Source organism: Fulmarus glacialis, unplaced genomic scaffold (genome assembly GCF_000690835.1).
Source record: "Fulmarus glacialis isolate BGI_N327 unplaced genomic scaffold, ASM69083v1 scaffold4782, whole genome shotgun sequence".
In the NCBI taxonomy this organism is placed as follows: domain Eukaryota; kingdom Metazoa; phylum Chordata; class Aves; order Procellariiformes; family Procellariidae; genus Fulmarus; species Fulmarus glacialis.
This window is the reverse complement of record NW_009197025.1, coordinates 1-12607: the sequence shown is the minus strand read 5'-3', so window position 1 is coordinate 12607 and position 12607 is coordinate 1. Positions and strand designations below refer to the sequence as shown.

The following is a 12607-nucleotide window of genomic DNA, read 5'->3' as shown; positions in this document are numbered from 1 at the left end:
TTAATGATTCTATGATTCTATGATTAGCAAAGCCCATTTAAGCAAGAGGGTTTTTAGTATAGCCAGATACCTGGTTCTGTGACCACCAGACCTTCAGAACAAGATTTGTTGTACTTAAAAACAAGGACCGTGGAAAGGACTGAGATGCCACAATCACTGAACAACCGAACATGAGTTTTCAGTATAGTGTTGTGGGAGCTCCTAATGGCTTCCCAGCAGGGTTTGATAATTCAACACTACTGCCAGGCTTGTGGTGCTGGTGCTGGCTGGCTTGTCACCACCACGGGGACACGCTGTTCTGTTAGTAGTAGTAACTGGGTGAAACATAATGGCCTGTGAAATCGAGGAGGCCAAAGTCGATAATCTAATGGGGTCTCTTACTAATTTAATATGAGTCATCTTTATCTTTTTTTTTAACTCTTACATATGTGTGCTTTTAATGCATATTTAAATAGTATTTACCTTGTTTTTCAGCCTTCTGGTTTCTTTACAGAACAGCAAAACACTGTGGGTGGGGAAGAGGGCTGAGTAGTGTCTAAGATTTGGAGAGAGTGCTTTAAATTTTATTTTACTGGGCTTTTGTAACTTTAGAGTTGTTAATATCATCTTTGGGCTTGCATCTTTCAAACAAGGCTTTGGAATTAGGACTCCAGGAACCATTTTAGCCATTTCTGAGTGGTTCATGTATATAAATAAATTTCATGTGAAAAATTACTTCACAAGTATGTCCTCTGCTGCTTTTTTGCTGCCTATTTTGAGAGTGGCTATTTAACCACAGTTTCATTTCCTATAGGTAAGGATGAGGTGGTGTCTGTAAAACTCAGTGACCCCATATTTTTTTACCTTGTGTTACGCTGTTTTGTTTCCATTTTTAGTTCACACAAATTCCACTATTAAAATCTGTTAATTTCCTAGTTTGTCATTAGTACTAAATCAAATACGCTTGGTTTACAAGTAAGAGGATAACCAGGCATCACGCATTTAATTGAAAATCTGTGTAAAAGCAAACTGTTTTGATCATTGTCCCCAACAGCGAGTGCCCTAATTTTATGAGACATCTGTTTAATTCTCATTGTATTAACAAAAAGCTGTGGGCATTTGATGTCTCAGAAAATCAGGCTAGATGTTTTGTAACTGAAATTTGGGAAACTATTCTGCAGATGCATGAAGTGAGTAAATTTCTGTTCACTGTCCTGCAGTCACACTGGTTGCACAAGGAGAAAAATGTATGAAATTGAAGTGCGCGTTTCATTAAAATGAGCTCTGAATACACGCAGAGGGCATTTTATGAAAATGGAGGTGCTGTGGGCTGTTTTGTTTTTTAAAAAAAGCCATAATTTTAGCCTGAAGAACCACATTTCTGTATATTAATACAGTTTGCTTGAATATGCAGACAGTGAAAGGCTTCCTTTCCTTGGGAAACAAGGCTAAAACCCAGGTATATTTGTTTATCCACCTCGTTCCTATTGTTGAGCCAACCGGCCAATCTTAACCATATGCGATGCACAGGATGTCTCAAAGATGACGATATGTGCGGCTATGCTGGATCCTAGTGCTGGGTAATTGCTCCTGCGGCAGCTGGGCAGAGGAGATTCCTGCACTGAGCTCCCCCTCCTCTTGTGCCTGCTGGGGTTGGGGGCATGGTCCGGGAAGTCCCGGGAGGTCCTGCGGTTTGGAGGGCACGAGCCCAAGAGTGTCCTCGCAGGCTGCTCCAAGTCCTCAGCACCGCTGCCCACCCTGCCGCTGCTCTGCACTGCTGCTTTGCGCTGGGGCTCCCACGGGGCGCTCTCCTGAAATTCGAGAGAGCAGGGGTTAAGATACAGTAATTGACAGTGATTTAATTACCAAATAATGAGTGGGATAATTTGGGAGTGTGAAGTCTTCCAAGCTCTTATTTAAAGAAAAAAAATTGGTGTTGTTTTCCTCAATAGTACGTGCTGAAGAAAATTTTCATAATTTAAAGTGAATTTTATACAGTCCTTTCTCTCTTTACTGAAAAGAATAGCATTTAATCAGCTTCTTCTCAACACGTCGCTTGGACTGAAAAGACAGTCTTGTTTTGCAATGGAAATTTCAAGTTGTTTATTGTCAATAAAAAATATAGTGATCTTTTGTCACAGAAGCTGAACTTGTTTCCATAATAAGTGATCATTTTATTTTTAGAATGCGAACACCACCTTCTCTATTGCCATAAATTAGAATCACACTAACAGGATTTCTTAAATGAAGTAATATTTCAAAAAAGTTGATGATTATTTACCAGTGGCAGTATTAGGAAATCGGCTGATAGCTAAGTATCTGCATCTTAGCTGTGCACAGTGAGGTGTGCGCAGAGCTGGATTCCTCCATCATTTCAGCTGTGGCAAAATAACACTGAAGGCAGTAGAAAAGGCTCGGGAAGCCTTTGCGTGTCGTCATGGCTCTTCCCTTTTTCAGTGTATTGCCTTAAAACACATGATATACCACCATGGCTTTCCAATACCTTTCCATATAACGTATGGGAGTCGCCATAATAACCTATAAGGCTCGATGGTCTCGTCTTGCATTTGGCTTGAGAGTTGTGACCCACCCTGTGAATATGTTCAAGGCTTCTCAAACCCCGTGGACTGCAGCTGGAATATACTGCAGCTGGCGTGCTCCGTCAGCAAGAATATGTCTGTGTAGAGCATGCTTCTACCAACTCCTGTTTGGGAGGAGTTCCCGCTGAGGTCTGTTGGGCTGTTGTTAATTAAGTGAAAACTTTGGATGATAAATGCAGGACTTAAATAAAACTGTGACAGCGGGTGCTTCCGGAAGGAAACATTTCTTCTCTGCTGAAGACTTACATTACTGTAGCAGGAGGGCAGTGGACCTATGCATCAGTGGAAGTTTTGTGACCTTTTTGACTGTAATCGTTATGTATTTCTGTAGTGCAGTAAAGTCATGTTTGCACATTTAGAATAAAATTCTGTGGGTAATACATATTTTGAAAGAATTCGAAGAAGATATGTCATAGCCATGTTAAAGAAACACATTGCAAAGTGTTTCTTGTGTACTTAGACCACGAAGAGATGGCTTTTGACAGAGCTGTTATATTTTTGTTCGACAGGCTGGAACATATTTGCCTCAGTCCTATTTGATTCATGAACAGATGATTGTTACTGATCGCATTGAAAATGTAGATCAGCTGGGATTCTTTATTTACCGCCTCTGCCGTGGCAAGGAAACCTATAAACTACAGCGCAAAGAAGCCATGAAAGGTAAATGTTCCTCCTGCGATCTTTTGTGTTGGCAGAAAGTTCAATGCCGCTTGAGTTCAATAAATAGGCTTGATTGTGTTGAAAGGAATGACTTTTATTAAAGTAAGGGTTGCTTATGGCAGTAACTGGCTCTGTGGGCTTAAATACGTCTGGTATTTTCTGTGTAGGTATGGAAATAAGTCATTTTATTGTGCAAAAGTGCTCAAGGCTCCAGCGAGCTAGGAGCTGCTAAAATTTGTGTGTGTGCATGGGTATGTTTTCTGGGGTTCAGGCTTTCATTGATGCTTTTCTTTAATCTTGTTTCTTGACCCACCCCACCCCCCCAAAAAAAACCCCAAAAAAACCCTTTAATATATGAGAAGCCATAGCCTTGTAGTCCAAGTACAGAATTGCAGGTTCTTCTTGTCCTTAAAGCCACCTATAAATTAGTCCACGTGTTCCTATTTGCATCAGTGAAATGTGAGTAAGAGTTGTCTTCACAGGAGAATTGTAGTGCTTGGTACTCCTTCATGGAAAATGTTTGAAAAACATCATTTGGAAGAGTCTTGACAAGCTATTAAATACTGCCTTAAAATTTTCACTCAGATTTTAGCAGGTTCTTCTTGTCCTTAAAGCCACCTATAAATTAGTCCACGTGTTCCTATTTGCATCAGTGAAATGTGAGTAAGAGTTGTCTTCACAGGAGAATTGTAGTGCTTGGTACTCCTTCATGGAAAATGTTTGAAAAACATCATTTGGAAGAGTCTTGACAAGCTATTAAATACTGCCTTAAAATTTTCACTCAGATTTTACTCAGGCTTGCTTCTTTTTTTTTTTTTTTTTTTTTTTTTTTTATTTAAACTGTATGTGATGTGCAAGTGCACACTGAAGCAGTTTAATTGCTTTAGTCATATTGTTGGACCTGACTGCTTGGGAAAACAAGGAAGGAAATAAATTTTATAAAAATAATTTAGAACAATGTTTTAAAATGAAAAGGTCTTAATAGCAAAATGCAATTCAAAATTCAGTATGTTGATCCTGTGGTAATAAAGGAGGAGCATAGGTTGGCAATGAGCATTAGTTTGGCTAAAATTTGGTTAAATTCTGTCGTTCTCCGATTCCAAGATGATGTTTAAATACTACTAGTCCACTCTTTTTTGCCTATAGCGGTTTATTCCTTTGCTGTTCCCTCTCTCACGTCCCCACAAGCATTTTTACAGACGCACAGAGAGGGAGATCGGGAACTGATCTGGGTTAAAACTAGCCAGTGGGGGGGTTTTGGCAGGTTGGTTCTAACTAAACCAGTGCTGCGATTTGATTCACCACACCTTCAGGATCATTGCCTGCTTTTTGATTTTTCTAAGTATGAATGTGTGCCTATGTGTGTTTCCTCTGAGAGGCGGATCGAAGAAGGGTAGTTCTGATTTCTGGTGACATCTTATTATAGCAAATGTAAAACTATTATGTCTCTGATGTACCTCATCCCCTCTTCTGTTTACCATCCATTGTTCTTTACCAATACAAACAGGAATTCAGAAGCGTGAAACCATCAATTGCCGAAAGATTCGACACTTTGAGAACAGGTTTGCTATGGAAACACTCATCTGTGAACAGTAATGAGGAATATTACTGTTACAGGAGACTTAAAAACTACAGTATGACCCCACCCTTTGTGTTGTGTGCAGTGATCATTTTTTTAAATCTTCTTTTATGTAAGTAGTGGACAGGGCTTTATTGCTGAACACCTTTTTCATCTCATGATACGTGTAAAATCAATATGTTTTAGTTTTTTCCTTATTTTCAGGTGTGGTGTTCTTCTTATATTTGAATAGCAGTTGCATAAAGACTTAGTTGCTAGTGCATTTCATGTGATGAATCTTGAATACTAGGAAGAGAAAGTCTTTGAAATATCCACCAGTTTTTAATTAAGTAAAATTGAAAAGAATTATTAATGTACAAATGGACTGCAAGAGCTACTTCTAACTGTAATATTACCTGCTATATAGTTTGTTACAGCATATAGACAAACCTGTATTTGACTCTCCCTAACAAAGTGCAATTTGTTTCGTTTTTAAAATATTGTCATATTTACCTTTTTAGATTGATTTCTGACTTGATGTTTTAAAATGGCAAGTGTTTGCTGTAACAATCTTTTAGAAAATTAAGAAGTAACTTATGTTACTAACTTGTATATAATCCATGTATGTGCAATGGAAAATAAACCTTATAAACCTGTTTGTCTAAAAGTCTTGTGTTTTCTTTTGCTATTACTGGGGTTTTTTTAGAGGAGGGGACTACAGTTAAATTTGAAGTTAAAATTAATGCTTTTTACTTGCAGTGCTATTTTTAAAAGTGAGAAGATAAAATGCAATAGGTGATGGCTGAGAATTGAAATCTGAAGAGAGAAGCAAGTGTTTCTGTTCCTTTTTCATTTAAAGGCAGTATTGTGCTGCTTGCCTAAATTCTGGGTTGGTATTTTCTACCATATGTACGATCAGAGTGGAGATCCAAAGCTGACTTAACATGTTGTTAGTGTCTGAAATCCCTGTCCTGAGTATTTGTCAAATGATGTACATAATCTCGAGCGTGTCGTGAGTCAGGCTGACCCAGCTGAGAGCCAGGAGTGTTCACTGCATGCAGGACTTCACATTTCCCTTATTCCTGTCAGCCTGTGCCATTGAGCTTTGCCAGTTAATCTGGAGCTAGCTCAAATATCACTAATACCATTCTGTATTGTGCCACTTACACTTAAAACTGCTATTCTTAAAGCAAGTTTGAATTTTTTTATGTGATTGAGATCTTTGTAATGGCAACTTCTGTAGAGGAGAGTGCAGGATATGGTGTATCATAGTACCTGCTGTTTTGAAGCTGTTTGCAAGAAAAATTATGGGAGAGAAAAAAAGGGAGTAACGTGCAAAAACAAGGCTGGAAAATCTCTCCCAAAATCCACTTCTAAGCTTCTGTAATACGGGAGCTGATTTGTCTTTCTGACCAAATTTTGAGCCTTATCAGGAAAGTAGGAATGTTTAATAGAATATTTGCATATTTGTTTGCAAAAAACCCCTGCTTAAACCAATTTTTAAATAATATGCACCATAGGTGTCCAAATCTTTTGTCTTAGGTTAATTCAGTCAAGAGACTTTGGACTAATCTTATTTTTCATCTCTTAAAAGATCTTTTCTTAATATATCGGGAGGATGCTTTACTGGGTTTGGAGCTATTATATGACTGTAAACATGCTATCATCCAGCTTCCTGCTATTGTGAATGTTTGGATCGAGATAAAATAATTTGTTTCAAAGGAAGTTTCTTAAATACACAATACACTTTTTTTTTCTTCATCTGCATTTGGCTTAATTTATGGTTTAGTCTTAGTGTAGGTGCATTATATGTAAAATGAAAAGTATAATTGTTACTTTCAGAAAGCTGGAACTTTTTTAATCCATTCTTGATAGTGCATGGCAGTCATGAACATCACAAAAAGCCTCACGTAGATACAGGTTAGATGCTCATGTATAAATTATATTTAGTTAACTACACTTTGGTATAGATGTAAGCAAGCTGGAAAATTGGCTGGGAAGACTTTAGCTACAAACATTCAGGATGTTGCAATTGTGTGCTGGCAATAAAGGTCAAATATGTATCAGGAAAGGGTTACTGGTGCGTTCTTTGGAACCCTGTATGACGTGAGATTCATGCTGAAGTACTTTTAAGCATGTTTCCTACCTTTTCATGAGCATACCGATCCTATTTTCCATAAGTTAACATGAAACTTGCTAATTTTTAAGTAAGCCTTGCATCATCTTTGACTTGTTTTCAAAATAATACTCGGTAAGAAACTTTGTTATCTATGGTGTTTCCTTTAATGGAGACACCAGCAAATGAGGCTGCTGAAGGGGTGGCGGAGGTGGGGAGAAATATATTTGTTCCTGTAGACAGGAGGTTTATATGATCTTGCTGCATGCCTGTGTCCCTAATAACTTTTGAGCCCGTTGGATGGCAGAAGGAAATTTATTTCTATTAGTAGTGTGAAATAAGCGTGGGGAAGGAGGGAGAAACTCGTGTGCACTGAGGGAAAGCTCCCAGCATGTGTTCCCATCTTACTAAATGCCAGGCGGTTTGTATGGGAAGAAGACCTAAAACACCCTGAGTGCAGGAAAAGCTCCCATTGGAACTTCTGCCCTCTCAGACGAAGTCGATGAAGCACGGCATACAAATCCATGGAAAAAACTAGCTCTAGGAGCTGCTTGGGCTTTTCTCCTTTATTTTTTAAATAAAAAATGAGTATAATAAACATAGTTGTGCTATATGGAAGAAAACCACATTTCTAGCCCAATGAATTCCAGAAAACGGTTAGTATAAAAATGACCTCATTGGACAATTATCTTTGCAAATATTTTTCAAACTCCTTGTAAGAAAGAAAATGAATCCTAATGCTGAAACACGCTTTGTCACTGAAGTAGCAAAATCGAAGAAGTGCCACTATCCTATGCCACCATGTTTATTTGGTGGAGGGGGCTGTGTTGCTCTCTTGTGGGTCCCAAACAGCCTCTGATGTTCAGCCGGTCTTTGCATGTCTAAGGGTATTGTCACCAGTTGATATGTATGATCTGGGCTCGCAAAACATGATAAAAGCTCCAAGTCTTCCCTCCTTCTCTAGTTGAAGTCTTGCAGCTTCAGTAAAGAGCCACGGGGCAAGTTTTGGCTTGAAGAAAATACTGAAGGCCTGCAGGACAGATAATGCAAGAGTTTGGTTATTTGGTGCAAGGAGGAGCTGCAGGGTTACCTGAAGCAATGCGCACTGACGCGTTGCACTTGCAGAGACAAAAAGTAGGGGCTGGATTCATTTGTTTGAAGAAGATTGTTTCCAGCTGAATCAGTACTGTGGAAGCCGACGGAGGTTTATCAAAGCCATCAACTGAGAATAGCGTTGTCCTCTGGAAAGGTGGATACACGCTTCTGTTGGTATGAGTTGCGTGGGAGGATGGAAGTCTGACACGGCTGTGTTAGCAGAAGGCTGTGGTTTAGAAACATTAGCAGGGCTGTACTCTTACTGGTATTGTTCTAGCTGTAGGAAGACATTTTACTGTTACGGGGGAAGCAACATAGAAGAGCCTATAGTGTTGTTTTCATGCTATGAGTTTTGCTGGAATACTATACACAAATGTTTTCACCTAATTAGGGTGTTTCACTGCCATGCATTGGTAAAGAATGCCATCCTCTTAGGCTCACTCTTAACAAAAAGAAAAAAAACAAGATCATAGGTAGATTTAATTCAGACAAGTTCATGCCTGTTCGCTACAGGCTACAGTTGCTAATTTTCAATTGGTTTTCAGGTTGTCAGTTAAAATTAGTTTGATTCCCGAGAACTACTTCCAGTAGAGCATATTCTGCTTCTTGTGGGCTTAGGAAATCTTGGAAGAGGAGGCATGGGAAACATCCTCGCTGGGGACACCGCCAGCAGCAGGACAGGGTGTTGCCTGTGCTGTAGCACACTTTCTCACGCGGAGAGAGGAAGCAGAACCTGGAACAGAGCAGGACGGGAAGGAAGGGATTGCAATGGGATCATTAACGTGGCTGTGTAATTGCAAGCAACAAGAGGGTTGTGGTTGGTTGGTTGGTTTGTTGACCTTTATTTCATTATCAGTTGGCAGTACCAACCAAAATGAACTGCCCTGCAGAGGGGGCGCAGGATGCCCTGCACACCCCAGGGGCAGAATGTGTCTGGGGTTAGGAGTGCTTTGCCTGCTGGGGACACACAGGACGGTACCTGCATGACAAAGCACATGGTGTGATGCATGCAAAGGCATGTTTTATACTCGTGTCCAGACACCTTCCATGGGAATGATTAGTTTTTCCTGACGTAATTGCACTTGCACTAAGGCTTTATTTGATAAATTACATCAGTCAGGGATTTTATTTTTTAGTACCCTGGTCCTCAATGCTAGCACAAATCTGGGGGTTTGCATATAGGCATCATTACGTGCAGATGTTTCTCCATCCAGCAACAATAGTCATAATGTCCTTTCAGATCCCACTAACAATTTGGTCAAACACTTTATTCCTGCCTTAAACTCATCACTGCAGTATCTGAGACTCCAGCAGTGCACTACGTAATGCTCTGAGAAAAGCAAGTCACAGATGTGTATAAATGTGCAGTGAAAATACTATTTTTATTAATAATGTGTATATATAGAGGCTTTGAAGTGTTAGAGGAGGCAACATCTAACAAATACCACTCTGTTTAGAGAGAAATGGGTTGAGGTTTGTCATGGTCCCTATGGATTTTACATCGCTGTAGAAATACTAACTTTTAGAAATGGTTTTTATCCTCCATATTTTGAACTGAGTCTTCATGTAGGATACAATGGTATTAGGGGCCAGGCTCACCAACAAGGGGTACAACCGGCCAGTTTCACCCCATCACACCCGTAAACCATTTCCAGCTTCAAAGGCAGAGCTGATGCCAGTGCAATTGCAAGGCAGCGTTAGCAGGGGAGGTCATGCTGGGGCATGGAAAAGGCCTGGTTCAAACCAACGGCCTTAGTGTACCTGAGGCAGTCCTGATGCGGGACCGTCACTTAAGTCCCTCTGTTGCTCCAGGTGGTGCTCCAGAGAAGTCCCTCTTAAGGCCTGGGGCCTGTAGGGCAGCAGCTGGAGAAGAGCTGGCCCGCAGGGAGCCGCGGCAGGTCCATCACCTCCTCGCTCCTGTTAGCACTTGTACTGGGGCTTTAAGAGGTACAGCTGAGCTCCAGGTGACATTGATGGCAGGGGGCTGGGGGCTCCTGCACCGTGCAAGGGACGTCCGTGCACAGAAAAGGCTGGCCGGTGGAGGTTATGCCCTCCCATCACTTGCCCTGGTAAATTCTGCCTGTTACAGGCAGGGAAATGGGGTGTGATTTGGGCAGACATTTTTATAATCCCTGAATTCTACAGCCTGTGGGCTTTACTCAAGCAAAAATTCTGCCAATATGTAGTACTTGGACTAATATCCAGAAGCTCCCAATTTAGTGGTTTTAGTATATACATTTTTGCCATGCATCTCCAGAAGAACTGATTTTATTACAATTGTAACTTAAGTGCTAGAGGTCTGTGATAACGTAGAAATAAGCAGCTGGTTTTGGTAGACCATGAGGTGCACTTAAATCAAGCTTCTCCATCACAAATATTTCATTTTTATGAAAACTAAAACAGTAGCAAGCTTCTATCATATCTGAGCAGTAAGGGTCAAAATAAAAAGGCTTGGTTTCATTTGCAGTGGAAGCATGACTACTATTCCCACCGGCAATTACCATGAAACTATAGCAACAGTTTTAAGTGAAAAAATTAAGATAATAAAATTACTTAAGATTGTTTAGCAGCTGGAAACAATGAGTCAGGACTGCCTGACTGGGCAATGTTTCACAGACTGCCATCTGTTTATGACCTACAATTTAAAAGCTGTTGTAGCAAGATGTTTAGAATAAAGATATTGTCAGGCCAGATGAGAAATTATCATTAACACTTTTTTTGACCTTGCACTGTTTCCTTTCTTTTTTTTTCTTCCCAGTAAGAGCTGCTTTTCTTCTTTCCTTTGTCATTTTATTCCAAAAGCCCAAAGGCTCCATTTAGAAGAAAATGTTTTAAAATACAGGATTACAATATTCAAATCAGTGTATCTAACAATGGGGAAAAAAAGGCGCAGCAATTTACACAGAGTTTTACATATGCATGTGCCTTTCTTTGGAAGTACATACATACACGTTAAGTCGTCTTACTGCAGTTTAGACGTAGTTACTACATCTGAGGCTCCGGGACGGAGGATTAAAGGTTATTGTAGCTTGATTCATCTGTTGCCTCCCTTCTTCTCCCTCCAGTTGTAACTTGGAGCATTCTGAGATTATTTTTTGGTTGTACCTGTTTATGGAAGGGAGCCCTAAGCACCTTGCTTGTGAAAATGTGCATAAAATTTGACTTGAGAAGGTGCTTGGCACACTAACAATTTTAGAAAATTAGTATTCAGTCTGAGGCTGGTTGTCAACTCTTTAAAAGGATGTGATGTTCCCTAAGCACTAATGCACATGGGGTTATAAGAGCAACACAAATTCTTTGCCTATCATTTGGATGATCTAGGGCCTGGCTCTGAAAGCATGTTAAAGCAGCTGTTGGGGAAGCTACCCGGGAGGGTATGTTTCCTTCTTGCTGACAGCTGGGAGGGTCTCCACCGGCTCTGACCAAGTTTTCTGAGATGCTTTGCTCTCATTTTAAATTCTTCTGTGCTCTTAAAGCCAGTTGTGAGGGAAGGGCAACAGACTCATCTGTGGTTCAGGGGTTTAGCTTACTTTTCCAAGCTGGTAGATCTGTCTAGTTGTCTGTGGTTCAACTGTAGATGACATGCAGTCCCAGACTCCGAACCTTCCACAGCATCTGGTATCACCTGATTAGAGGAAGTATTTTAAATGTGCTTAGAAGCAGGGTAAAGTTACTGTCACAGTTTTACTAGAATCGTAGTAAGGAATGTCTAAATCTCACTACAGTCTGTAACTCAAACATTTCATTTGGCATTTATGTACCTTGCTTTGCCTCAGAAATCCCACTTGTGTTTTCACTTTACTGTAATTGGTTTAATTCTAATTATGAACAAGAAAAATAGACTGTTCTCCTGTTTTTTAATAAGTTAATGAGTATAAAGAAAAAGCTTGAACAAATAATAAAGTGTGTGAATCTTAAAATACTGGTGAATTCTTATTGTATACCATAGTTGTACTCACGTTTTTTTCTTTAAATCCAGAAGTTTGACAGCAATCTCACTAAAACTAAGTTGCTTTACAGACAAATGATAAATATGTGCATGTATGAAGAGTCCTTACATACAAAGATTTTGCTTTTTCTAATAAGTTGTCATAATAAAAATCTGAAAATAAATGTGCTCGTTCGCAGCAGTGATCTACCTTCTAAATGTGGATATGCAATTGCAGACAACAGAGGAGATTTTTAAGATCTGTGAATCAGGGCACTCGGAATTTGAATCTTATTGGCTTAAAATCCAGAAGATGCCCAAAGCCTGGATAATTTCTTTGATTAAATTTAATTATAATGCACAGTATTAAAAGTAGTATTTTAGTTAGGACTCGGATGAATGTCAGATTGAGAGATGGCCGTAAAGGATTTGTAATTTCTGTCCTGCTCTACATCTGCATAGTTATTTATTTTAATATATAGGTCTATGGGTCTTGCCATGTCATAGAAAAGATGTATCGACGGCCTCCAGCTTGCTGAGTACCTGAAGTATCAGAAATAGCTAGGCTATCGTCTCTGGAGTGACTGAAGTATCCGGGAGGATCTCTACTCAGCTGTAAAACCGAGTCTGGGAGGGAGAGAGACGCCGCCGGGCACGGGGCGGCTGTCCCG

At 39.9% G+C, this 12607-nt stretch overlaps 1 long non-coding RNA gene across 1 annotated transcript; it reads left to right on the top strand.

The window, feature by feature from the left end:
* The first annotated feature begins 3079 nt into the window (after positions 1 to 3079).
* Positions 3080 to 5464, top strand: LOC104072802. Its single transcript, XR_683475.1, has 2 exons — positions 3080 to 3239; positions 4747 to 5464. It is a non-coding gene; the product is annotated as an uncharacterized LOC104072802 (long non-coding RNA).
* The last annotated feature ends 7143 nt before the right edge of the window (positions 5465 to 12607 follow it).